The following is a 27,120-nucleotide window of genomic DNA, read 5'->3' on the forward strand; positions in this document are numbered from 1 at the left end:
TCAACTCCTAGTCCTGAGAGAGGGCCTGAGATGACCACACCTGGCTTTACTGCTGCTGCTGCTGCTAAGTCGCTTCAGTCGTGTCCGACTCTGTGCGACCCCATAGACGGCAGCCAACCAGGCTCTGCCATCCCTGGGATTCTCCAGGCAAGAACACTGGAGTAGGTTGCCATTTCCTTCTCCAATGTGTGAAAGTGAAAAGTGAAAGTGAAGTCGCTCAGTCGTGTCTGACTAGTAGCGACCCCATGGACTGCAGCCCACCAGGCTCCTCTGTCCATGAGATTTTCTAGGCAAGAGTACTGGAGTGGCTTGCCATTGCCTTCTCCGACACCTGGCTTTACTATAGCAGCTCAATTCTTCCCTGGCTCTGTCCGCAGACTTTAGCTTTTAGTCCTTTAATATTTGGTTTTGGATTGTTTAAGGTTTAAGATGGCAAATCAGTAACTGGAAAAGCATTGTGGTTTCCACTGCACACAACCCCCCACATTTAATGCTTAAGAACCCTGACAGGGTGGCCCATCTGTGCAATTCTGTCAGTTCCTTTACTTGCCAAATGTGATACCTAATGTTGAACTTTTTATTTTACTGGTGCCAGCTTAGACGGGGGCGGGGGGGGGGCATGTGATAGTGGACTCTGGGATTTAGACACTCGAAAAGAAAACGAAGCAAACTCAGGAAGAAAATGAAGCAAATGAAATTCAGTTCAGCATTTTTAAAAGAGAAAGCGATCAGACAAAATCTCTACCACCAGAAGCAGAGTTACTTGGTGGCATGATATTCTAGTCAGAATTGTATGGACTGCTGTGGGGTGAGGATGGGTTAGAGAGGGAAGCTTCAGAATTCTCAGTGAAAACTGCTGAGACGTCCCCTCTTCCTTTCCTACAAAAGATGGGGTACTTGAATGTGATCCGTGGGGGACCAGAAGTGGGGAGCTGGTTTTTCCTATCCAAAGCCTCTCTCTCGCACAGCCTTAACTCAGCTTATCCTTCCCAGGATCTGTCTGCTCTGTGACTCAGGGGGCCGTTTTATACCAGCCTAGGTGTTCTCATTGTATTCACCAAGGATTAGTTTTGGTGGATAATTTAGTCTTGATCTGACTCTGATGTTCCTGAAATAGTTGACACCTGGGGAATAAACAGGTGGCATTGGCCCATGGGATATGCTTTGTTGAGGCAGGTGGGTGAATACTTCTCTAGGGCCTCCCTGGAGTCCTTCCAAGGAAGAGTGTGAGCTCGGGAAAGCTGTGTTTTCCTTCCCATCTACTCCACTACTTACTTTTCCCGGGAGAAAAAATGAGATTCCTGAAACTGACACTGTAAGTGGAGCCTTGAGACCTCAATAGGGGGCAGTCCTGGGGCCCATTTAGAATGTGTGAAAGAGTTTGTACCCAAGTTTTATAGATTTCAGGATACTGTCTTTTATTCAGTTTTGTCACCCCTTGTTCCCACTTTCTGAGCTCTCTGAGTTAGCCTGAACAACCCCAGACTTTCTGGAGTAACTTAGACCTGGGTGTGTTTAAGACCTGGAGAGTGCGTTCACGTGCCTGCCAGCCTGTGTGCACACATGTGTGTTTGTGAATGCTCATGTGTGTGGGTGCAGGACACAGACATGTCCTCCAGGGGTAAACAAAACGAGAGGCTCTTTGAATACCTACCACTTATCAGACTTTCCAACTTCTTTTCGCTTTCAGTGCAAATGAACTACATGTTGTAAGGGCAGAATTGAAAGGGTTTGGGAAGAATGGGATTAGAAATGGGTCAAAATAAAAATAAAACGGATGGAGGCTTAACCACCTTGGCTGGGTTATCTGACAGTAATACCTTTGTGAAGCTGACTGTCAAAATGAAGGACAAACATTGTGCAAAGAAACGCCAACTGAAAACACCAAAGAAATACCAACCAGGCTTAAAAACCACCAAGAAAACTCATTGTCTGGGGTGGGTGGAGCGAGCGAGCATGTGAATGTGTGCCTTCCAAAGAGAAGAAAGAAAGATCGTGGTTGAATCTGGCGCTGTCAGAGCTGCGGACAAATATATTGGGTAGAGGTGATGCCTTTCTGGGGAGGGGAGAACCCTTTTCCTTGGAAGTGCTGCCTTTGTCCTCTTACCCCAAACCCCTGTCACCAGGTGACACACCCGGTTAATCCCTTTGGTGTGGAATGATGTATGATCTTGCTATTAAGAATAACACTGTAATAATGTAATAAGAATATTAATAATGCTGTCTGTTGCTTAACCCATGTGCTGATATATTCATCATACATGTCAGCTCATTTGGGAGGAGAAGGCAGGAAGGAGAAGGAGGCAGCGGCCGCAGCACGCACCACGGAGGACTTATTCGGTTCCACGTCAGAAAGTGACACCTCAACTTTCCACGGCTTTGACGAGGACGATTTGGAAGAGCCTCGCTCCTGCCGAGGACGTCGCAGTGGCCGGGGTTCGCCCACAGCTGATAAAAAGGGCAGTTGCTAAACGCACGGGACAGACTCTCTGGGCAATTAGCCATCACCCTGTGACTTTGGTCATTGTTCTGGTTCTGATATATTTTTTTTTAAGTGAAAGACAGTTTAGATTTTCCCTTTATCCTGGCTTTTTCCTCTCACCTTCCACACGTTCCTCTCCTCCTCTCCCTCTATTTAGGGTACGTACAGCGGAAGCACAAACTACTGAAAGCAGAACAAAAGAGCAGAATTAACAGTCCTTCAGAGAGACGGCATTGTGATGTACTATTTATTTTCCATAGATACGGGAAGTTAGGTGGATTCACTCTTTTTTTTGGGGGCGGGGGGAGTCTTTTTGACATGAGCAGAGTTGATTTCCTCAGTTTCCCTATTTATTGGCAAAACAAAGAGAGGAGGAACATTGGGTTTGGAAACAAAGAACCAATAATGTTAAAAAAATGGTTATTTATATATTCTAGCTATTATTAGTAGACCTCCTTTTTTTGAGACAGAGAGGGAGAGAGAAGGGAAATCAAATAAATGAAAGTAATATCCCATGTAGAAGAAAGCCTCTGTGGGGGAGGATTGATCCAAGGCGACCCCGTCAGGAGGAGGTCCTCGATTGGAGAGGGTGGCGCCATCTGTACCCCATGGAGTCCGCGGCTCCCCGCAGCAGACCCCTCCCCACTTCTCCTCCTCGACCTTCCCATCTTCCTCCCTGCTTGCAAGAACGTGTCAGCAGCTCCTGGGAAGCCGGGCCGCCCATGTGTGGCCTCCGTCCAGTGACTGGGCCCCAACCAGCAGCGCCTGCGGGATCCTCTTCCTCCATCAGTAGAGCTGCTGTTTTGTTGTTGCTGGTTTTTTCCTCGCCTTCCTCCTGGCAAAGAGCGATTTCCAAACTCAGGAATGGACTCTGAGCAGAAAGTCATGGACTTAGCAGTGACAAAACTACCCGAGGCTGTGCTCATGGAAGAAAGAACGTTACCTCACCGTAGAGTTCCCTCTCCCCTTGCCCCTGTCTAAAAACATATAAATACCCATTGGATGATCAAGTCTCCCATATTTCTTCTATTTTTTATAGTGCCCTCCAGGCACTTTGTTTTATGTTTCCAATAGCACCTCCTGAAATAAACCAAAGCAACACTTGCTCAAGGCCCCTGGGGTGATGAAGACCATCCACCTCGTTGCCAGTCCCAAGGATGAACAGCTGTGCGGTCCTTGTCCAAAGGTATGTCCTGGCTGACTTGTCTTATAATGAGGGAATACCATCATAGTTGTTTTGTTTGCTTTATGTTTTTTCCTTCTTTCTTTTTTCCTTTCCCCTCTTCTAACTTGTCTTTTGTTTTCCTGGGTTTGGACCCCCTTACTCATGTGGGAATGGCCCCTGGAGCATCTTTCTACCCAGCCATCTACTGTCTGTGTGTGCATGCATACTTATGTGGGCCTGGGCCTAGGTGCGGGCTGAGTCTTGCTTGGACTCTAGGGGGCTCTGTGTGGAGAATGGGGGGTTTCAACTGCAAGAGAATCAGCTGGGGGAGTGCTTGGCTCACTGCCTCCTTTGGCTACGCCTGGAAGCAGAACCCAGGGAACTGAGGTTGGAGTTGGCTGCTGTCCTGGGGTAGGAGTGAGGGGACTGCATGTCTAGGGTGGAATTCTTTGCTCCAGGTGCCAATTAAAAGAAGATCTCTGATTAGGTACGACATTGAACCCAGTTGATGTGAAGATTCTGAATTCCCCCCTAAGCGTGGTCAGGGTCTCTGGCTGTCATGAGAGTGTAGGTGCAGAGACGTAGGCACTGCCCCTTGGCTTGGGTTGGGAGACCTAAGAGGCCACCCAGGCAATAGGCTGTTTAAGTGTCTGGAAGGATCTGCTTTGACAATCCAGTCTGTGCAGAGCCTCATGAATTAGACCTCTCATTAAACTAATACACCAACCCAACAGAAGCAAGGACCAAGCAAAGAAACCCACAAATGGACTCTTTATGCTTCCCTTTCTGGTAGCCTGAGACAGGAAGGGCTTCCACTTTTCTCCTGATTTAAATATGTAAGTGCCTTCCTGGGCGTTTGCTCGGTTGTGAGAGATGAGAGTAACTCACTCACTTGGGAGATCTGCCTGATCTGTGTGTGGCCCTGTTCTTAGAAAATGTGGCATAAACCTCCAGTGTTGTAAGATTCCTGCATGCTCACGTGTGGGGAAAAGCCAGCATAGCTGTTTCCAGTTGGTTTCTGCTGAGGGGCTTACAACTGGCTCTTGCTGTCATCCTTCGCCCCTTGATTTCATCTGTTCTGCTACTTTGACTTGGGATTCATAGCCTTATACCTTGCTCCCACTGGTAAAATATGAGCTTCTACACTAATAAAAATGTATCCAACCTATCTATATGGTCATTTGAAATCTTGTAGTTGCTTGTAGTCCTGAAATTCTCAGTGACAGCTTGACTTTGAATTTGAAATTAAAAAAAAAATAAACAACTCACATAATCAAAGCAAATTATGAAAATTCATCTAATTTCAGAGTCTAGCTTGGGTTCTGAAGGGGAACCATGAATGAACTGTCTAAACTCCCATGCAAAGATTTACCTGAGGATGGCTATTGCTTACCTATTTTAGTTTTACTAGCATAACTTGATCTTCAGTGTCTCTTGTTTAGGATGGTAGATGTCCTCATCTTTCTTAGTTGGTATAGCAAAGGTAAATGTAATCATGCATCTTAGCATTACTTGAGTACCTTATTTCATCTTGCTTATAGTATCAGAATTTACAATCTTAAAAAAAAAAAACAGGAAAAGAACTGGAAGGGATGTTGAAGATGATCAAGTTCAAGTCCTTCACTTTTCGTTGGGAAAGATCAACCCAGAGAGACTGAGTTACATTCGAGAGAAGGAAATGGACATTGCTTGGAGGCAGATGTCTTAAAGGGAATGAAAGAAATGAAGAAAACTCTGAAAGGGAGCTTAGGAGGAGGAGGCTGGCTGTCCTGGCTTTCCAAGTACCTTGATGGTTGATGTTATAGTTTATCCTTCTTTCTTTATATAGCAATGGCAAACCATTTATATGCCAGGCCTTGTTCTGGTTTCCCTGGAACTGTTCATTTAATCCTCTTGACTACCTGTAAGGTAGGTGCTTGTATTACCCACAGTTTACAGATGAGGAAACTGAAGGTTAGTAATTAAGGAATGTACTTGAAGTCCCAGAGCGGATAAGGAGCCAGATTTTGATCCTTGGCAATCTGACTCCAGCACTTATACTATTTACTTTTAATATTGTTCTGCATTGCCCTTTGCATGTTCCATATATGGGATATAGGTATATATAGATATATCTCTCTTCCTTTTTCTCAGGTCCGCCTGAGAACTTTAAAGGGTAATCAGTCTTATTAAAAGCAATCTCAAAACTGAAGAGTAAGCAGCTAGATCCCCCAAAGATAATTCCAATTAAAATTTTATAGACAGCTCATCTTCTAAACCACCATTTCTAGACATTTCCTCCTGATGCCTATTAGGGACAAAGATCTACTTTCTTACAACCTCAGAAATTGCAAGAGTTGTGTGAGTAGTCAGCACATCTATTGTTTTGTTGTGGCTTTTGTTAAGTATCGATACTCAAATATTAGTACAAAATAAATTAGAGTCAACAGGATGAAAATGGTCCGATTAGTTTTCTCTGTCCACAGCTCAGTAAAGCACCCCCCAAATCCTTCAGAAATGTCACCTAATTTTCTGAATCCTAGCCCAAAGATAGGAGAATCAAAGATAGCAGAACTTTCTAAATTTGTTGCAACATAGAAAACCCCTGGGGGGAACTCTTTCTGTAAAGGTGATTATAGTGTTGTCTACCTGTTGTTTTTTCCTACCTAGGACAGTTTAATCCTTTACATCTGTTACTGAGACTATGTAGCGAGCAGACCTCTAATCACTATTAACACTGGGAGTGAGAAATTTGCATTTAATTTTTTTAAAGGTACTTTAAAGTCACTAATGCGATTTGCTACTGGTATTTTAGAGAGAAAGGTTTAATAAAAACATGATGTTCTCATCAATAGTATCCTTTTAAGTCTTCCCGCTTACCTTGCATCTCTCTTTGCACCTAATGGGCTGCAGCCTGGTATTGCCTTTATATAGCACTTGAGGGAACACAAGATCATTACTCAGGGAGAGAACTAAAGGCTGTTTGGAGGTTCTCACTTCATGGTGGAATAAAATTAATTAATATTATCCCAATATGCCTCCTGTTACGTCTGATGAATATCATCTTGAACTTGTACTTAAAGTTTGAGCAGACTCATGTGTTAGGAATTTTCCTATGGGGGATTTTGTTGACTTCTGGAAGTGAAGTTACTTGTGCCATGTATTTTCTGAGTGAGGCATTTTTTGAGTAGAAGCCTAGAGTAGAAAAGTCTGAACTCAGTCCCTTTGTGAGTCTGTTTCCATGAATCTCTGTCATGGGCTCTCTGTCCCTAGGATATGGACATTCCTTGTGTGTATAGTTGCTCAGTCATGTCCAACTCTTTGCAATCCCATGGACTGTAGCCTGCCAGGCTCCTCTGTCCATGGAATTCGCCAGGAATGAATACTGGAGTAATCTCCAGGCAGAAATACTGGAGTGGGTAGCCATTCCCTTCTCCAGGGGATCTTCCCAACCCAGGGATCGAATCCAAGTCTCCCGCATTGCGGACAGATTATTTACCATCTGAGCCACCAGGGAAGCCCTGGACATTCCTTGCTGCTGCTACTGCTGCTAAGTCACTTCAGTCGTGTCCGACTCTGTGTGACCCCATAGATGGAAGCCCACCAGGCTCCCCCCTCCCTGGGATTCTCCAAGCAAGAACACTGGAGTGGGTTGCCATTTCCTTCTCCAATGTGTGAAAGTGAAAAGTGAAAGTGAAGTTGCTCAGTCGTGTCCGACCCTTAGCGACCCCAGGGACTGCAGCCTACCAGGCTGCTCCATCCATGGGATTTTCTAGGCAAGAGTACTGGAGTGGGTTGCCATTGCCTTCTCCGGACATTCCTTACCCTATCACAATACATAATCAACATTACCTAACCATGATTCTTCAGACAACCCCGTGAGGTAAAACAGATTTTCTTTATACCCATTTTGCTGATGAGGAAGCTAAGGTTTGATCAGGTTAAATGACAGGTCTGAAGTTCCAGGGTCAGTAAGTGGTGTCTGGGTCTCTCTTGAGTATGATCAGTCAAAGGCTTTGAGGTCTCTCACTCAAGACCTCACTGGATTGAAAGGAGGCATCTGATACTGTAAAAACCAAAGCAAATCAACCTGACCCAACCCAAACCGAACCAAACTCCTAAATTCCAGCCTATTATCCCCTTAGAATCCCGTTGAGAAGTGGCAGTGTCTAAGTTTTCATGAACTTTCCCAAAGAACTGAGGTTGACTGACGGTCAGTCTGCTGGCGGTGACATCAGCGTGGGGTGGGTGGAGGGGTGAGGTGGCAGGAATGCAGACCTCAGTCTCTGTTTTGGTCACATCCCCAAGCACTTGCAACACTGAAACACTGAATTACATGATTCCGTTGTGCTCAATAAAAGTGATTTCTGACCATTTACTCAAAATAGGAAAAACCGTATAGGGAAAATCGTTCAACTTGATTGATTTATAAAACAGCTGAGAATGACAGAAGATCCTTGTCAGAACTAAATTATTGGCGAAAAAGCATTTGCAGTTAGGTTTTCAAAGTGTTTTAAAACTGGCCCTTCGCCAATAACTAAGACTTAAATTTAAGTTTTGAAATAGTTTTCATACTTACAAACTTGCACAAGTAATACAAAGATTTTCCATGTACTCTTCACCCAGATTCTTCAATTAACCAGAGTACAATGATCACAACCAAGGAATTCACATTGATGCAGTACTACAATCTACAGACTCTATTCATGATTGATTTACTCCATTATGAGTGACTCAGACATTTTGCCTTTAAGCTGAGGTTTAGGCTAGTATGTTTGTAGAGTATAATATTTTCATTCATTTAGTGGCTAGGGACTGAGTAAAAGCAGCTCAGCCTTGTGAAGGATAGGATGAAATTAAACACAAGTTCAGTGGATTTATTTGGACTCTAGCTGGGCAAACTAGATATTAGTAAGTAGTTAAAAACATATAAGTGTCATGGGATGGTATGTATTTTTGCTGTGAATCACAGTAGTCAGGGAAATTTTCTTGGAGGAAGTCATCCAGATCAACAAAGAGCTGTAGCTTGACTATTGCTATTTAATCTGTAGGCAAGGGTGTCTATTGTGAGAGAGAATGAATATAGTGCTGAACAAAAAGCAAAACTGGGAATCACAGCCTGAAACGTTAAATGGCAAAAAATCACAGTATTTTTAAAAAGTGCATAAGTATTGTTCTGTAGCATTTTGTCCATGTCCCTAGCATTCAGTTCAGTTCAGTTCAGTTCAGTTGCTCAGTCGTGTCTGACTCTTTGCGACCCCAGCATTAGTGCTTATCAAAACATATTGTGATTTTTTTTGGTAGTCTTTCTCATCAAACAGCTGGTGTGTTCCTTGAGGGTAAAATGATGTCATGCATGTCCCTCGGACAGTACCCGACACCATTGTGCCATAATTATTTGTTGAGATAAACAGAACTGAGCAACGTTTCTGAGCTAATTAGTGGAAGGATTTAGTGTCTCCTATGCACAGTGGATGCTCAAGAAATTTTCTTGGCAGAAAAGTTGAAGCCATAGCTGGACACAGCATCCATTGGTCAAATGAAGGAGATAAATGAGAGCCAGAAGGCAGTGACATGGTGGTGGGCGGTGGGGGAGGGAGAGAGGATGAGGACATAGGATATCTGTGGAGTGATGGAAAGTAAGCCTCCTGAGGTGGCTGAGAGCAGAAGACCGAGATGTAGCAGGACATTCCCAGTGGCCCACACTTGGCCCAGAAAGAGAAAATGGATGTAGGAGCAAAAACTTGGGAACCAACCAGCTACTTTCTACGTGGCTTAATTAGGGCAGAAGAAGAATGTGTCTGTGTGTATGTTGGGGGGGTCAAAGTAGAAATTTGAGGAAACGGAAAGGATATGGTGTAGGGTTATGAGACAGACTCACCAAGCAAGCAATGAAACAAGGCTGGCTAGGTGAGGATCTGGGCCACTGGGGGAGGGACTGGAAGACTCCCGGCAGAGGGTGAAAGTCTGATGGACTCCCAATTTGGCAAGCGCTCTCTGGGGGCTCTGGAGAAAGGTCAGCTGGTTCTGTTGCTGGAGTGAAGGGGCTAGAGGAGATGGAACGGTGAAGAGATGAGCGCAGGGGAGGGGGAGGAGAGGAGCCTGGGAAGGGGCAGCAGAGAAGCAGATCGGAGAAGGGGACAATGGGATGGGATGGGATGCAGAGGAAAGATTCAGGAACAGGGGTGCAGGGAGGGCTTGGTGGCAGGTGGAAATGAGGCCCTTCTCAGTCTCCCTTTGAAAGCATCGGTGGGTGGACAGAGTCCCGGCTTTGGAAGTGCATCAAATCCAGTCCTGTACCTGACCAGTGATGCCTTGGGTACCAGAAGCGATGGGGGTTGGGAAGGGGAGGTGCAACTTGGAAGAGGCTGAGTGGCTCATCTTTTCTTTTTTTTAGCTCATTAGATTTTGAGCTTTGTTCCCTGCTGGCTTGGCCAGTTTACAGTTGAACCCTCCCCTCCCCTCTCACCACTCAGAGTGAGCTGGACACCATGGGGACACCCATCTCTGCCCTCAGGAACTGCTTCTTGGGGTGAAATGTGATAGCCCTTGGTTTTATTGCTTATTCCTTTGTGCCGACTACTCCATTCCAAAGACCAAAATAACCTGGCAGACTTCATTTCAGCTAGAAGCAAAATCCTTGCCCGGCTGGTTCCCATCCAGGCTAAAGAGACCCACCTGGTTTGAACTGCCACCACGTTCCAAGGCTGACTCCGGGGATCACTGGGCTAGTTGAGGACTGGAACAGATATCTTGGCTTGATTCTCTCTCTGAGTAATTCTGACACCCTCGCGCAGGATTGGGGATGAGAACGTACACATGAAGCAGTGTCCTTTTGGCCTTAGACCAGATGGGGCACCCACTGGGCTTTGCTGTGGCTACTACTGGTCCCGTACCATAGATACTACTCATTTCCAGTTAAGTGACAGGTGAGAGATTCTATCATAATGCTCCTTCTGGAGTATTTCAACAGGGAAAAGATTGTTTCATTTCTAAGCAGAGGAGAAAAAAGTAAAGTGAAAGTGAAGTCGCTCAGTCGTGTCCAACTCTTTGTGACCCTGTGGACTGTAGCCTACCAGGCTCCTCCGTCCATGGGATTCTCCAGGCAAGGATACTGGAGTGGGTTGCCATTTCCTTCTCCAGGGATCTTCCTGACCCAGGGATCGAACCCGGGTCTCCCGCATTGCAGGCAGATGCTTTACCATCTGAGCCACATTTTGCTGATACCCAGTTTTACCTGCTACACCACCTAGGAATGAAAAATCCAGCCACGCCCTGTTTCTCGTGTCATTCTGTTGTCCAGGAGCAGCTGATCTCTCCTATTCCTGGCTGCTGTTGAGCTGCTGGTGTTGAATGAAGGCATGAGAGACAACTAGTCGGGTGCTTCTTGTGCATAGCCATGGCCTCATTCACATGGCAAATTGTTAGTTGTTTCCGTTTTTTTCCCCCCAATTCATTTCATTTCCACCACTTCCTTAAATTGAAATCTTTCTTTTTTAGGCAGTTTTCCTGTGCTGTTGTTTTTTGTTTTATCTTTCATTGCCTTTCCCTCTGCAGTCAACGCTCTGACCTGGAGACTCCGGCATCCTTCAAGCAAGCCGTATCTGAAGAAAGTGGAGAGAAGCCACGAGAATCAGCACCTCCTCTTCCTCTTACTTCTCCTTCTCCTCTTCCCTTGCCTGGCCCCCTCCTGCGCATGTGTTTCCGCCAACACAGGAGCCTGGATTGGGGACAAGCCTCCAGCTCAACTCAGCTCGTCTCAGAGAAGTCTCGGGAATGGCCTCACTTTGTGCAATAAGAAGACTTTTTTTTTTTTTAATTCTTCATTACTTTTTTTTTTTTTTTTTAAGTGTCTGTGAGAAAATATCCAGGTCAGACTGGAATCACTCTACTGTAGAAATAACTGAACACAAACAGACTTACAGGAAAAAAAAAAAAAAAGAGTTAACTATTTTATTTATTTCAATATTTAAAAGAAAAGTTGCTGATGTGGCACAGTATTTTTGTTTAAAGTACCTTCAACTTCAAAAGTTAAAAGCAATTTTTGTGAAGACATGAAAATCAATAGAGGACTTACTGTAAAATAAAGACTGCATATTAACTCTAAGGAAAAATACCCCACATTTTTAATAAGAGAATAAAGATCAACTCTGCTCTCTCAGGCTTTTTAAAAAGCCATTCATGTATGTTCTTTAGGTATTTTTATTTCTTCAAGTTGGAAGTGGTAAGTGAGGAGTGATCAGTTTTTTTTTTTTCCTTCTTCGAAAGTCTATTGAAAGTGTTTGATTATGTGTTAAGACTTGACTGAAATAAATTAGCCACAAGGGCTATCAGCAGTCTCTCGCTCCCCGCTAAAACAGTCAAACAAACAAACTCTCCCCTCACCCCAGGCAAGCCCCATTTATCTGATGTCAAGAAGCAGCCTGCCTCCTGGTTATCGTGTCTGATGAGGCCTAGTTCTGAAAGGAATTCCATCTAGCGATTAAATATATCTCTGCAAGTTCAACAGATTTAAACACAGACAGCTTTGTTTAAAATAACCCAGTGAAGAAAAAGAGATGAGGGAAAAAAGAGAACAAAAAATAAGCATTTGCTGGGATGATATTAAGACCGTTCTATGACAACTCCTAGAGGAGACTTGAAAAGGGAGCCTTCTGCTGATCTGGCTTCTAGATGTCCCCAAGGACAAGGAAGGCCAGCCAGTCTGACGGATGGAAAGCTCACATTCAGTTGCTGATGGGGAGAAAGGCGGGTGAACTGTCCTTTTATGGCCATGTTAGTGGAAGTGAATGTGGCCTATGAAACACATTCAACATTGTGTCTGCGGCCTAGTGAAGGAGCTGGGGTGACTGGCTGGTCCACTGGGTTTTGCTCCTGGTCTTATACCTTCTGGCTCTTGAGTTTCCCTCACTGCTAAGCTGAGTCATAATAATCAATGTACCATCTAACGCTGGATATTCCTCTCAGGAAAAGTCTTGGGTGACAGTGTTAGTGGGATGGTTCTGAGCCCGAGAATCTCTCTTTCACCTTAGCGAGGGGAGATTGGAGGGGCCTTGCCAGTCCATTCAAGGCCAGTCCCTGGGGGAGATCACCAAGAGTATCTTTTTTTTTTTTTTTATCATTTTGTTGTCCTTTCTGTGACATTTTCTGATAGAAAATGTCCGCTATCAAAATGATAATTATAATAATAATCCACTCTCCAACCAGCTCCCACAAGTTATAACATGCGTAGAATTGTGATAAAGTTTTGCATAATGTAGGATTTGTATCAAGTTTGTGTAAGTTTCGGTTAAAATAAAAGCCTGTTTCCAATGCTCCTATAGCATCTCTGTAAATGTTGCTTTTCCATCCTCATCCTCCATGAGTTCAACTTTCACGCTGTCCTATAGTAGGGGCTCCTGAAAAGATTCTGCCCGTTCACATGCCCAGGATCTGTTGAGCCTTATTGTTTTGTTTAGAAGCACAGTCCAGAACAGAGGCTGCCACTGGCTTGGCTGACAGGTGGTGACTTGGAAAGTGAACGATGTCCAGGGTTGGTACCAGCATCTGAGCTTTGAGTCCAGAGTTGCTGTTACCCACCCACCATCACCACAAACACCGCCACCCTCTCGATGGCCAAAATGGAGCTGTGGAGAGCTTGGTTATGTGAACTGACTCAAGATATTCATCCAGTGCTGCTGTTTCACCCTGTGCTAAGATAGTTTTGCACAGTAATCACGATGTAGTGTGTGCTTGGGAAAAGCTGAGAGGTTAATGCTTCCACTTCCTGGAAGGTTAGTGAGTGGAGTAGCCTCCCCAAGCTGCCAGTTGGTGCAGCTATAAACCTGCCCCCCACCCAAGATAAGTATCTCCTTGAGTGTGGAGGCGGACATTTCTCTGATGGGTCCTCTAGGTCAGAGTGAACCAGGCCAGCCTCTCAGGCCAGGTTTGCCCCCTGAGCATTGCCAGCTCACACACAAATGGAACAGGACACTATGATGCTGCTGCTAACATGTTCCATCTTCCTTTAGACATTATGGATTTTATATATTTCTGTAGCAGTAAAAAGGATATTCCCCCCAATATACCCTCCTTAGGATTTTCTCCTTTTTACTGTGGGTGAAATATACATGATATTAAATTTACCATTTTAACTTTTTGAAGTGTATGGTCGGTAGCATTAATTACATTCACATTGTGCAACCATCCCCACCATCCATCTCCAGAATTTTTTCATCTTTTTCAACTGAAGCTCTATATCTATTAAACACTGTCCATTTCCCCCTCTCCCCAGCTCCTGTCAATCACCATTCTACTTCCTGTCTCTATGAATTTGATTATTTGAGGTACCTCATCTAAGTACAAACATACAGTATTTGTCCTTTTTGCCAGACATATTTCTCTTAGCCTATCTTCAAAGTTCATTCATGTTGTAACGTCAGAATTCGTTCCTTTTTTAAGACTGAATGCCATTCCATTGCATGTATATATTACATTTTCTTTATCTGTTCATCTGTTTATAGATGCTTGGAGTAGAAGTTTTGATCATTTATTACACACTACCCACTTCCTGTGTGTGCATGCTAAGTCCGTTCAGTTGTGTTCGACTCTTTGAGACCTCATGGACTGTAGCCCGCCAGGCTCCCCTGTCCATGGGATTCTCCAGGCAAGAATACTGGAGTGGGTTGCCATGCCCTCCTCCAGGGGATCTTCCCAACCCAGAGATTGAACATGCGTCTCTTATGTCTCCTACATTGGCAGGCAGGTTCTTTCCCATTAGTGCTCCTGGGAAGCCCACCCACTTCCTACAGTGACTCAGATTTGAGATGCCTGAATTCAGAGGTTACTTAGGGATTTAAATATCTTCTTAGGAGGGATGTGATTGCACCTGAAATCCTTCTGCTTTGTACCCTGTAAGAAGGTACTTTGCCTCCGAAGGGTAAATACTTTCTACCTAAAGTGTGTTTTGTGCTCGTGCTAAATTGCTTCAGTCATGTCCAATTCCTTGTGACCCCTCAGACTGGCAGCCCACCAGGTTTCTCTGTCCATGGGATTCTCCAGGCAAGATTACTGGAGTGGGTCGTCATTTCCTTCTCCAGGGGATCTTTCTGACCCAGAGATCGAACCCATGTCTCTCTTGTCTCCTGCATGGCAGGCAGGTTCTTTACCGCTAGCCCCACCTGGGAAGCCCATATAAAGTGTGTTTTACTTCATGACTAAGGCTTTCTCTGTAGAGACTGTCTTTGGGATGATTGTAGGGATAAGATGTCTAGCATGGAGCTGTAAATAAGGACAGAGGAGAGCCCGCAGAATCTAATATCTCTAACGGCAGGTCATGAGGCAGAGATTGCCTTTTCTAAATGTCTGATGGTTTGTTACTGGCAATGTACGTGTATGCTTTCGGTCTGTAGGTGGTCACTGACCGAGATGGTTGGGGAATGTGTACATGTGAGCCAGAGAATGAGAAAAAGAAGTCATTTTTCCTCATCCATTTGGAAATATTGAGTTGACCTAAAAATTTGTTGGGGTTTTTCTGTAAGATGTTTTGGAAAAAGTTGAACAAGCATTTTTACCAACCCAATATATTAATTTGTATGATGAGTTAGCTCTGGGTTTGAATTCAGATGCCTACAGGGCAGGTATCTTTAATGAGTAAAACAGGCCAGGGATGAGAAAATGAACAGTGCCAGGGAGACGGGGGGGAACAGTGCCTTTATGCTCAGCTTTGGGCACAGGGGGGATAACAGAGAGGGTTGGCGGGGGTGTGGAGAGCCAGAAAGCACCTGAGAGCACCTGTGCTCCGAATGAGGTGGCTCCCACAGTTCAAGGTGCTGCTGCCTGCAAGAACGTGATCCCAGGGTGCCCAGGGCCTCTGGTTTTTCAAGAGGGGCCAAAAGTTTTAAATATTTGGGAGATCTCCCCGTTTAAAAATGTTGGTTGTAGATTAAAAACACTGAAGAGCCACTTTGTGTGGATGAAATCAAATGTGAGCATGTAGCAGATACCCTTTGAAGGCTTTGGGGCAGCTCGCCAAGGGCTGCCAGGTGGTGAAAGTTGAAGAAGTCGAGGTTAGGTTGCCTGGACCAAACTCCATCACGACAGCAGGTCCTTGACTTAGCCTGTGAGTGCATCTGGTGGTATTCTGACTTAGACCTGTTACATGCTGGGAATGGTCCTTTGGTGGCCCTCTGGATAGAGCTAGGTCATTATTCATCATGTGTTAGGGATTCAGGACGTGGTTCCAGGAAAAAAATATTCCCCCATCCAACCCTCTGAAAGATCTCCCCTTTAAAACTCTGGGCACAGCTGTAAGTTTAAAGATCTATTTTTTATTTCACACTATTATTGATGATGAGTTATCTGTTATATCACATTCCTTTTATACTTTTTTTTTCTAAGAACTTCAAATTATTCCATATGTTTAGAACTGAATTCACTCTATTGTATCCCCAAACCAGCAAATTCACAACTTCTTTTGATTCAAATAAAACATATTTATACATATATGATATCTTACAAAATGTCTTCTGAAATAAGTTCCATATGAGATTCCCTGGTGGCTCAGACAGTAGAGAATTTGCCTGCAATGTGGGAGACCCAGGTTCGATCCCTGGGTTGGAAAGATCCCCTGGAGAAGGAAATGGCAGTCCACTCCAGTATTCTTGCCTGGAAAATCCCATGGATGGAGGAGCCTGGAAGGCTACAGTCCATGGGGTTGCAAAGAGTTGGACACAATTGAAGTGACTTCATATCATATATCATGAGATGTATAATACTTTTAAATTTAAATAACAAAAATTCTGGAGGGATATATATATTATGTATAATTATATTTTATTATATAATGTATATTGATACTATATTGTATTTATATTAAGAGGGCAGCAGAGGATGAGATGGTTAGATAGCATCACCAACTCAATGGACATGAATTTCAGCAAATTCCAGGAGAAAGTAGAGAATAGAAGAGCCTTGCATGCTGCAGTTCACAGGGTCACAAAGAGTTGCATCCAGCTCAGAGACTGAAAAACAACAACATATTAAGTGTATTTTATATATTATTATTATCATTCTAGAATTTTTATTTAGATTTCTCTTGTAAGTATTTTATATCTTTTATGTATCTTATTTCAGAGGACACTTTGTAAGAGAGTCAAACCAGATTTTATGCAAAGTGAAAGTGAAGAAACTGTGTTAGTTGCTCAGTTGTGTCCCACTCTTTGTGACTCCATGGACTGCCTAGCCTGCCAGGCTCCTCTGTCCATGGAATTCTCCAGGCAAAAATACTAGAGCGGGTTGCCAATCCCTTCTCCAGGGCATCTTCCTGACCCAGGGATCAAACCCAGGTCTCCCGCATTGCAGGCAGATTCTATACCATCTGAGCGACAGGGAAGCCCATTTTATGCAAAGCAGTATGCAAAAACTAGTCACTTGGGTCACAGTTGATTTTTGGTTCTGTTTTGTCAGGGTGGAAAGAAGGTTATTCCAAATAAGCAATTTGTTTTCCTTGTGGTTTATAATGCAGGGTTTGAAAACTTTTTCTATAAAGACCCAGACAGTGAATATTTCAGACTTTGTAGTTCAGACGTCTGTTGCAACTACTCAGCTCTGGAGTTGTAGCATGCAAGCTGCCTGAGTTAGTATGTAAATGAATGGACATGGTTGTGTTCCAATAAAACTTTATTTACAATAATAGGCAGCTGACCAGATTTGGCTCAGGGGCCATTGTTTGCTGATCCTGATTTAGAAAGCAACTGTTATACTGTTAAGTTGGGTGGTGATAATTTTAAGGTATTTTCCAGGTCTCAGGACTGAGGAAGAGAAGAATTTCAAATCATCAGGTGAAGGGCTAGGAGTGTGTTCCAGGGTCAGCAATGTCTGCTGTATTGAGATCTATGTGAAGAAATGTTTCAGACCCAAAGATTCCATCACAAGATTTTAGAGAGCTGTCTACCAGAATTTCCAGTTTGAGTGCCAAATGCAAACTACAACAGTGCAGAGCTTACCTAAAGAATCTGTCAATAATCCAACCAGCCTATGTACTAGTCATATATAATAGTGACTCTGGGGACATGATGTCTAATATGGTTCATCTCTGGTAACTTAAGTAGGAAAAAAGGCCAACTTTAAAATAGTTAGATTTGTGCAGATGATGCCTACGGGCCTGGTGAATGTAGGCAGTAGTGTGTCATCTGTATCAGATAAATGATAAAGGGCATTTAGTGGAACCTGGCACGGAAGTTGTGGAGTTCCTGTAGTTAGAGAAATGGTCTCTCTCTGGTGACTACTGATTTTTCCATGATTGTGTGGCTCTCTGAAATTGTGGGGGTATTGAGGATGTTACTGTGATACCTTTCTTCCTAAGAACTCAGACTCTTGTGTGTCATATTCAGAATCAGGAGACTTCCCCCACCTTCTTAACTTCACATCCCCAAAGAACTGATAAGAAATCATTTCCCTACTTGGATGGTGGAGAAGATTCTTGATGCTAGACATCCTATTGGATTAAAACCTTACAAATTGAATAGGAGATTATCCTGAAGGGTAGCCTATGAGCTGGTCATGGTAAGTGGCAACATTCGTGCCAAGTTTATCCATGATGTCCTCTTTAGCCCTTACTAGAAGAAGCTCAGCAGTTGTTTGGAAACATACATAACTTTCAGATCTCAGGATGCCTTTGAGTGGTGCTTATTGCTAAATTCCCCTACATATTTGCAAGTTTCCTTAAAAGAGACAGGGGTTGAGTCAGGTAGGTTGTATATTTGCTCCATTTGCTGTGAGCTCTGCCCTGTGATCACATCTCTGAGTTCACCCACTTGGCAGTTTCTAGGCATAGACTGGAAGGAGAAAGCGTTTCAGACCAAAAGTTAGAAAATCCTATTATGACTCCTGTTAACGTATGGCAGAAACCAACACAGTACTGTAAAGCAATTATCCTCCAATTAAAAATAAATAAATAATTAAAAGAAAATCCTGTTTATATTTTACATAAACATGGTGTGAGCAGCACCCTCCCTTTTGTGCTTACACCAGATAGTTCCTTATACCAGAGTAGAAGATACTTGATGAGAGGTGATAACAGTGGTCATCAATGGTTTAGCACCAATCTGACTGATAACAATTATGTTGACTGTGCTATTAGTGATCACCTGGCAAAGCATAATCATAGCTGAGATGGACCTGGAAGTCCTAGTGGAACATTAGCTGAAGGAGTATTGTGTTGTTTATTTTTAAGTAAGATGATACCAGGATGTGTTATATTGAGAATAATGTGCAAGGGCTGGGAAGTACTTTTTCACCCCTGTTTAATATTTGACACCACCATGTTCAATTTAGCTGAAAATTACTGTGTAAAGGTCCGTCTAGTCAAGACTATGGTTTTTCCAGTGGTCATGTATGGATGTGAGAGTTGGACTATAAAGAAAGCTGAGTGGCAAAGAATTGATGCTTTTAAACTGTGGTGTTGGAGAAGATTCTTGAGAGTCCCTTGGACTGCAAGGAGGTCCAACCAGTCCATCCTAAAGGAGATCAGTCCTGGGTATTCATTGGAAGGACTGATGCTGAAGCTGAAACTTCAATACTTTAGCCACCTGATGCGAAGAGTGGACTCATTGGAAAAGACCCTGATGCTGGGAACGATTGAGGGCAGGAGGAGAAGGGGCCAACAGAGGATGAGATGGTTGGATGGCACCATCAACTCGATGGACATGGGTCTGGGTGGACTCCCAGAGTTGGTGATGGACAGGGAGGCCTGTCGTGCTGTGGTTCATGGGGTCGCAGAGAGTCGGGCATGACTGAGCAACTGAACAGAACTGAACTGTGGAAAAATCAAAAGGTGCAAAAACAATTATTAACAACATGTTTAAAGGAGTGGAAAATAAATCCTTTAAGAAAAGGTTAAAGAATTTGGGCTTGTTTAACTTCATGGGAAATAGATGGAAAAACAGTGGAAACAGTGTCGGACTTTATTTTTTTGGGCTCCAAAATCATTGCGGATGCTGACTGCAGCCATGAAATTAAAAGACGCTTACTCCTTGGAAGGAAAGTTATGACCAACCTTGATAGTATATTAAAAAGCAGAGACATTACTTTGCCAACAAAGGTCTGTCTAGTCAAGGCTATGGTTTTTCCCATGGTCATGTATGGATGTGAGAGTTGGACTGTGAAGAAAGCTGATCGCCGAAGAATTGATGCTTTTGAACTGTGGTGTTGGAGAAGACTCTTGAGAGTCCCTTGGACTGCAAGGAGATCCAACCAGTCCATTCTAAAGGAGATCAATCCTGGGTGTTCATTGGAAGGACTGATGCTAAAGTTGAAACTGCAATACTTTGGCCACCTCATGCGACGAGTTGACTCACTGGAAAAGACACTGATGCTAGGAAAAGATGGGGGCGGGAGGAGAAGGGGACGACAGAGAATGAGATGGCTGGATGGCATCACTGACTCTGTGGACCTGAGTTTGAGTGAACTCCTGAAGTTGGTGATGGACAGGGAGGCCTGGCGTGCTGTGATTCATGGGGTCGCGGAGAGTTGGACATGACTGAGCGACTGAACTGAACTGAACTTGAGGAAGAGATTATTGGGTTGTTTAATAACCATCATTATTTGTATCATTGAGAAAAAAGAGACTGACCGGTTGCTTCTGGTCTCTAGAGAGGACAAGAGGAATACCTTGGGCCTTCAAACAAATTGACGAACTTCTTTTGCCATCAAGGGATTTTGACAATTGAGGCTGAAATAGATCTCGCTGCTAGTCAAGCATTTCTCCTGCGTAGAATTAGGGGCCAGAATACCTCTTGGGGGCCAACCTGGCTCTGAAATGCTTTGAATTGCAGCTGGGCAACCTGAAAGAGTGCCTGACTCACCACCATGGAGTGGGAGACAAGGGAAAAATTAGTCTCATGAATGCATATTATGATTGCTAGCTAAAATACACTTCTAAGCTTGCTTCTATGCACCCTGGAGCAGTGTCCCAAGCCTGTATGGGGACTCTTCTTGTTTTGCTAGTGTGAGACACCAGCTGGAGAGCGAACGTGGTTGCAAGAGACATTTTCCTTCAGAGAAGCACCCAGTGTGGGTAAAAGGAAGCGAAAAGCAGCAGAAAAGGACAGTAAGGCCAAAAGGCCACTAAGTAAAAACGGTTCTGCTGAAACTCCATCTGAATTCCCATTTCTCATGTGCTTGGACCCCACTATGTCCAGTGTCACCCTTGGCACATGGACTTCAAAGTTGTTCATAGGGCCTGGAAATTATTCTCAGCTGGATTTTGGTTGAATGACCTCACTGACATTCCTGGTTTTGTACTCTCTTCTCCCTAGCTTGGTGGGGAAAGAAAGGTCTAATTAGAAGACAAGGTTAATTTTATATTTGTATGTATTATATGAAAATTCTGTTGGGAGAGGGGGTGATCAAGATGGTTTCTAAACTTAGACGAGAACTCCTATAGGTTAGTTTTGTTCAGTATTTGATTTAAAGAAGTAGCAAGGATTGTACTGCATTTAGTGTGTGAAGTCAACTTTCTGTGGCCCAGAAGTATAAAAGAGGTTGGAAATGGAGGTGACTTGTGTAAGACGGGGTGGAGGAGGGGTGTGATGACTTGCTAGCATGAACACTTCTGCTGAAACTTCTACTTGGCTGGTGGTTTGAAATCTTGAAAGCTTCTTTAGTTAAAATAGATCGTTTTTCCTCCATAGACATCAACCTTTCATCTATAATTGAAAAGAAGATCAATGCATTTTGACCACATGCTGTTACTTTGCATAATGACCCTCTAGTTATTGGCTTGTTTTATGCTACTGATCAATTAATCAAACATTTATTGAACACCTTCTGTGTGGCAATACCGTGCTAGGTTTTGCAGAACATAGAAGAGGAGCAAAGGGGAATTGAAAAAAACTTTGGGGGATACTTTTTATGTGCTATAAGGGCTTCCCTGGTGGCTCAGATGGTTAAGAATCTGCCTGCAATGCGAGAGACCTGGGTTCAGTCCCTGGTTTGGGAAGATCCCCTGGAGAAGGGAATGGCAACACACTCCAGTATTCTTGCCTGGAAAATCCCATGGATAGAGGAGACTGGGGGGCTATATAGTCCATGGGGTCACAAAGAGTCGGACACACCCGAGTGACTCACACTGCATGCTAGTTACCAGTGGGCTTCTTATAGATGTCAGCTTGTGAAGGCCATGTTTAGTCCTTTCAATTTAAGATTATTATTCCTATTTCACAGAAATGGAAATTGGAGCGCTGGGAGATGGAATTGATATATAGCAGTCACAACTGGTAGGGTCTGCTATTTCTAATCAAGGATTTTTCTGGCCCTGAGACTCTACTCACTGTATAAGACATCTTTTCTGCTCATGAGGAGGAGTGACAGGTGGTTAGTATATTATTTAAGACAAGACCACCTAATTTTGTGCCAGGTTGGTGCAAACTCTAAGTATCAGCAGAGTGCAGGCTGAAGTAGGTCTTCACGGAAAGATGAGAGTCAGGTGGGCAGAGAGAAGGCAGGCAGCTGATGGTAGCGGCGGGGAATGCCAGAACAGAAGTTCAGAGGTGCCAGTGACACTAGGTTTGAAGCCAGCATAAAGATGAGCCTGAAGGGCTTGGGGGAGGTCCTGACTGTAGTGAGAAGACTTAGGAATATAAGTAGCATCTGCATTGTGGTGGGGCCTGATCCATAACAAATGAAAATCAGGAATGGGAGGAAGTCAGGGGTGTTGTGAGTTCTTGAGCAGCAGAATGTGATGTTTAAGATGGTTATGTGAGCAGAGCCCCCCTGCGCATGTCAAGAAGTTTGCGTTTGTACACGCTTCGCACCAGACTGCCTCTGACCCTGTCCTGATTGTAGGATCCTAACACTTATGGGGAAAAGAGGTGATCAGAAATCCTTCTAAATGACTTGTAACAGAACCCCAGTATATCTTGTCTTCTGTGTGACACTTGTCCAGCTGAGGAAAGGTTCATCTTGCTTGGTATCAAATGGTTCTGTGGGCATTTTCCACTAAGTGTATCCTGAAACCAGAGAACCTGCTGTTATACCACTGACTGCTTTGCAATGCATTTGGAGAGGAGGGTGAGATATCCCGAGAGGCTGGTTGGCCCAAGAGAGCTTTGTATCTAGAGACCAATTGAAATTTGGGATCAAAATCTATAATTGTCTTGCTAGTCAAGTTGGAGAAAGGGTCTATTTGCCTAGGTACCCTTTAGAGTGAAAGGTCAGTGAGGAAAATCTAGGAACCTAGGCTTAGATTCCGGCCATGGCCTTTGTTTGGGTGTAGAAGCTCCTTTTGGTACCACTGTCTGGACACCCTTTGCTGATTTACATGCTGCTGCTGCTGCTGCTGCTAAGTCACTTCAGTCGTGTCCGACTCTGTGTGACCCCCTAGACGGAAGCCCACCAGGCTCCCCCGTCCCTGGGATTCTCCAGGCAAGAACACTGGAGTGGGTTGCCATTTCCTTCTCCAATGTGTGAAAGTGGAAAGTGAAAGTGAAGTCGCTCAGTCCTGTCCGACCCTTAGCGACCCCACGGACTGCAGCCCACCAGGATCCTCCATCCATGGGATTTTCTAGGCAAGAGTACTGGAGTGGCTTGCCATTGCCTTCTCCGAGGATTTACATGCTAGAGGATCAAAAAGTTGTGAGGCTGCAATCTCCTGTCCCCACTTCCGTGTCTCTATCCCAGGCTCGCACTCAACACTTCATCGTGTTGATGGGCTCCTCGCTGGCCCCCAAGGCTGGGAGAATTGTAGCCAGGTGTGAGGAATATGGATTATGAGTGCAAAGACCGTGGGCCACAATGGCCCAGGATGGCTGGCTCCTCCTAAGCCACAGCCATCACATTCTCCATGGAATCTTCCTGGCAACCTGGACAGGGTTAGCTTTGGACCACTTAGCAGGTGAGAGACCAAAACTCAGAAGGGTTAAATGACTTGGTCAAAGCTACACAGAAGTGGGAGGGCCCAGACTGAGCTTCCAGGTCTTCTTTCTGATATTTCCATGAGTGCATTTGCATTGCTTGTCACTCGTCTGTAATGTTCAGTGACAATTGCCTTGGCTTTAGGCACAGCTGAAGGTGGAAGAGCCCTGGACTGAAAAGGTGGCTTGGGGAATTCTCTGGCAGTCTAGTGGTTAGGGCTCTGCTCTTTCACTGCCAAAGGTGCAGGTTTGATCTCTGGTCGGGAAACTAAAATCCCACAAGTCGTACAGTGTGGCAAAAACAAAACAACAAAAAATAGTGTGTAATCTTGGGACTTCCCTGGTGGGCCAGTGGTTAAGACTCTGTGCTTCCAATGCAGGGGCCTCAGGTTCAATCCTTGGTCGGGGAACTAAGAGCCCAAATGGCACACAGTGGGGGTAGAGTGGATGGCAGTCGCTGGATCTACCCCTTCCCCTCCCCTCCCCCAGCGTTGATGTGGCACCTGGGCCTCACTCAGCACCGTCTCACCAACCTCTTTCAGAATTGCTCTCCCCTTCATCTGCCTTCAGACTGTAACACTGCCAGGGATCTGTTGTAGCCAGTGTTCCAGGGCTGAGTTTTAACCGCCTCTAGTGCGATGTTCCGGGAGTTTCGTGCATCCACCTATAGCACCTGCAAACTGGCTTGAAATTTCGCTGTGTGCCTCACAGAGAACACCCCAGGCTTGCCTCTAATGGTGAGTGAGGTCTATCACAGGCCGGCCCGAGAGCGGGTTTGGCCCCGCAGAGGCTGAGAAGGTTGGCTTCTGGAGAAGTCTCTCTGCCTGGTGATTGACGCAGGGAGACAGAGCATCAGAGACGGCAACTTGCCCTCCCTGCTCCCTCTCCATTAATTCCAGGAAAGTCTGCAGCTGCTCCCTCCTGCTTCCCCACCATCCTGGTCTCTCCGCTGTGCTAATCACAGCTTATTTCTGCTGCATGCCTCATTTGGGAGAAGAGCGCTCCAGGGCTCCCAGAATGTGAAGAGAAGGATGTGAAGGACGGTTGGCCAAATGGGTCAGCCCATCGCCACTGGGACCATCACTCTCCTCCCCAGAAGGCCCCTGTGCCTTGTCCAGGGCTCACTGGGCGAGAGTCTCCCCTTGGGCTTTTCCCGGGACCAGGTGGGGCTGGCTTTGGATGCTAAGGAGAGAAGGGAAAGCAGGGTCACTGAGCACCAACTGCACGTCATTGTGTGTGCGTGCACAGTCGTGACCCTTTGCGACCCCATGGACTGTAGCCCGCCAGGCTTCTCTGTCCATGGGATTCTCCAGGCGAGAGTACTGGAGTGGGTTGCCATTTCCTTCTCCAGGGGATCTACCTGACCCGAGGATTGAATGTGTTTCCTGCATTGGCAGGATGAGTCTTTACCACCAGAGCCACCTGGTTCTCTAATTTCCTTACCTCCTTTAATGACCTGTGACATTGGGCCCATTTTACAAGCTGAGGGAACTGAAGTGGAGAAAAGTTAAATACTAATTTGCTGCAAACTCAGCAAAGGCATTTGTCTATTTGATTTCAAAGGCTGTGCTCTTTCTTGCCATTTTTTTTTCTTTCTTTCCATTATAACCGTTGCCCAGGGAGGGAGACCCTCCCTCATCCTCCTCCTCTCTCCTTAGGCTTCTGTTCATTCTTTTTCCTCTCCCCAGCCTCCTCCGGGAACCTGACTTTTTTCTATAGAAACCAGAGTCCCATTGGCTCCAGGGCGAATCCATCCTCGCTGGGAGTCCTGTTACCTATTGGCTGCTCAGCTCTCGGGTTTAGGCATATGCTAATGAATGCAGGTTTCCCAGTAAAGGACAGACTGGCAGTTGCAAAGAGCCAGTTGCCTTGGGCAGGCTCCTCGTGCCGGGCAGCTCCGTAGGACCATTTTAGAGCCTGTCGGGAGGGGAGCAGAGAGTTCCCTCTCTCTTCTAGGCAGGGAACTTCTCCTTTCCTGGGACTTCTTTCCCTTTCATTACTTCTTTTTAAGACCCCTGGGCCTCATTTGGTTGACCTGCTTCCAAAGAAACTCAATCTCCATCTTTGTAACTAAGGAATCCGACCTGGTATTGGTCAGAGGATCTTGAAAATTCCAGGGTGCCATTTTAGTGAGAATGTGACCTTAAAAAAAATTACATTTTCCCTCCATCCCCCTGTCTTCCTGCCTTATTCCCATTGTCCAACAAAGGAATGTTTCTAAGTAGAGTACGCTGTCTGTGAAAGCCTTAGAGCTGTCCCTTCTGGAAACTTCTACCTCCTAGGAGTCTGTTGAAAAAGGAGCTGGACGCAGAGTTGGTGGTACCCAGGAATATTTTGGCCGCAGGGTTCCGATGTGCATTCATCCTTCCGGAAGGCAGAGTCTGGGAGGAGTCAGCTGGTGAGGTCCCAGGGGCTCTTGTTTGCAGTGGTGAATGAGTGAGAGGGGCAGCAGGAAGCAGGACGCCAGCCCCCCTCAGGGGGATGCTCCCAGGGGCCCATCCACGCTGTGAAAAGACTTAGTAGGCCTGGGTGAGGGTCCCAGCCTTGCTGCCACCATGCCCTGCGACCCGGGGCCCATCGTTTCACCATCTGGGGCTCAGTTTCCTTGTATTTTTTAAAGAAGGGGTTGGACCAGGTGGTCCAAGTTTCACTCTGGTGCTGACAGTCAGAGGCTCAGGTGGAGCAAGTCAGAAATGTGACATCAGCCTCTCCTGTCTGAGAGACTGGTTTGCATTTTAACTGCTGCCTTTTGGAGGTCAGGTTTTAAAGCCCCTGGGGTCGCTTCGGTGGTGGAAGTCTCAGGCACTGTTACAGGGGTCGGTGGAGGGGAGGTGGCAGTTTATATCCTTGCCCCCCCAAGTACTCCTCAGCATGACCGCTAATCATGGAGGTGTAGATGGCTCCTCCATCCTCTCTCGCCCCCGGGAATCCCCCAGCCCCTCCTCCCCATCCCCCTCATCCCTGGCTGAAGAGGCAGATGGAGACCCGGCTTGGTCAGAGGTAGACAAGCATCTTGGGTGGGTCTGGGCGCCTGCAGAACGCGCACCTGCCGAGATTTGAGAATCGTTGCTGTTTTCCTGGCTCTGACTTCCAGAGTCAGGCCCCGCGGTCCCACCCTCTGGGCCCGTTTCAGACGAGGTTGTGTTGGTCCCTGATGTTGCCCTATCCTAGGCTGTCGGGTGCAGAGGCCCGAGACCTGATCCAAAAGGGAGGCAATGGAGACACGGGAGAGTCACTGCGGAGCCCTCAGAGCTCCGGGGGCCAGCGGGCACGAGGCTCTGGACTCCCAGTCGAGCACTCTCTCCCCCGCCTCCAGCAGCCCCTTTCTTGAGGCTCGGTTTCTCCCCGTTTTGGTTTCAGGGAGCTAATGAACTCCTTTGCCTTTTAAGCCCTTCCAGTTCCCTTTAACTCTGGGAAGGTGGGGTTTGGAGGGGGCCTGACCTGGTTTTGCCCTAGGATAATTCAGGACTGCTTTTAATCCCACATCCTAGATTAGCTGCCAGGCTGGGACAAGTCATCCCCCCAAATCCTCACACCACCCCGCAGAGCCCTCAGCTTCTTCGCCGCCCACCCCTCCACTGCCCACCCTTGCCAAGCAGCCT

The 27,120-nt window shown here is 45.5% G+C and overlaps 1 protein-coding gene across 2 annotated transcripts in view; it reads left to right on the top strand.

Annotated features, from left to right (window-relative positions):
• The window catches only part of DPF3 (double PHD fingers 3), a 285,740-nt gene that overhangs the window by 224,054 nt on the left and 34,566 nt on the right, over nt 1-27,120 (top strand). The window contains exons 9-10 of one of the 2 annotated variants that reach the window (XR_008687334.2): nt 2,269-3,668; nt 11,184-12,940. The exons of the other annotated variant lie outside the window; for it this stretch is intronic. The gene's annotated coding sequence lies outside the window, so the exon portion shown is untranslated. Of the gene's footprint in view, nt 1-2,268; nt 3,669-11,183; nt 12,941-27,120 lie in introns of those variants that run through there. 2 annotated transcript variants of the gene reach the window in all.

The sequence above is a fragment of the Moschus berezovskii genome, chromosome 9 (assembly GCF_049115385.1).
Source record: "Moschus berezovskii isolate FMDL1 chromosome 9, NW_MosBer_1.0, whole genome shotgun sequence".
NCBI lineage: Eukaryota > Metazoa > Chordata > Mammalia > Artiodactyla > Moschidae > Moschus > Moschus berezovskii.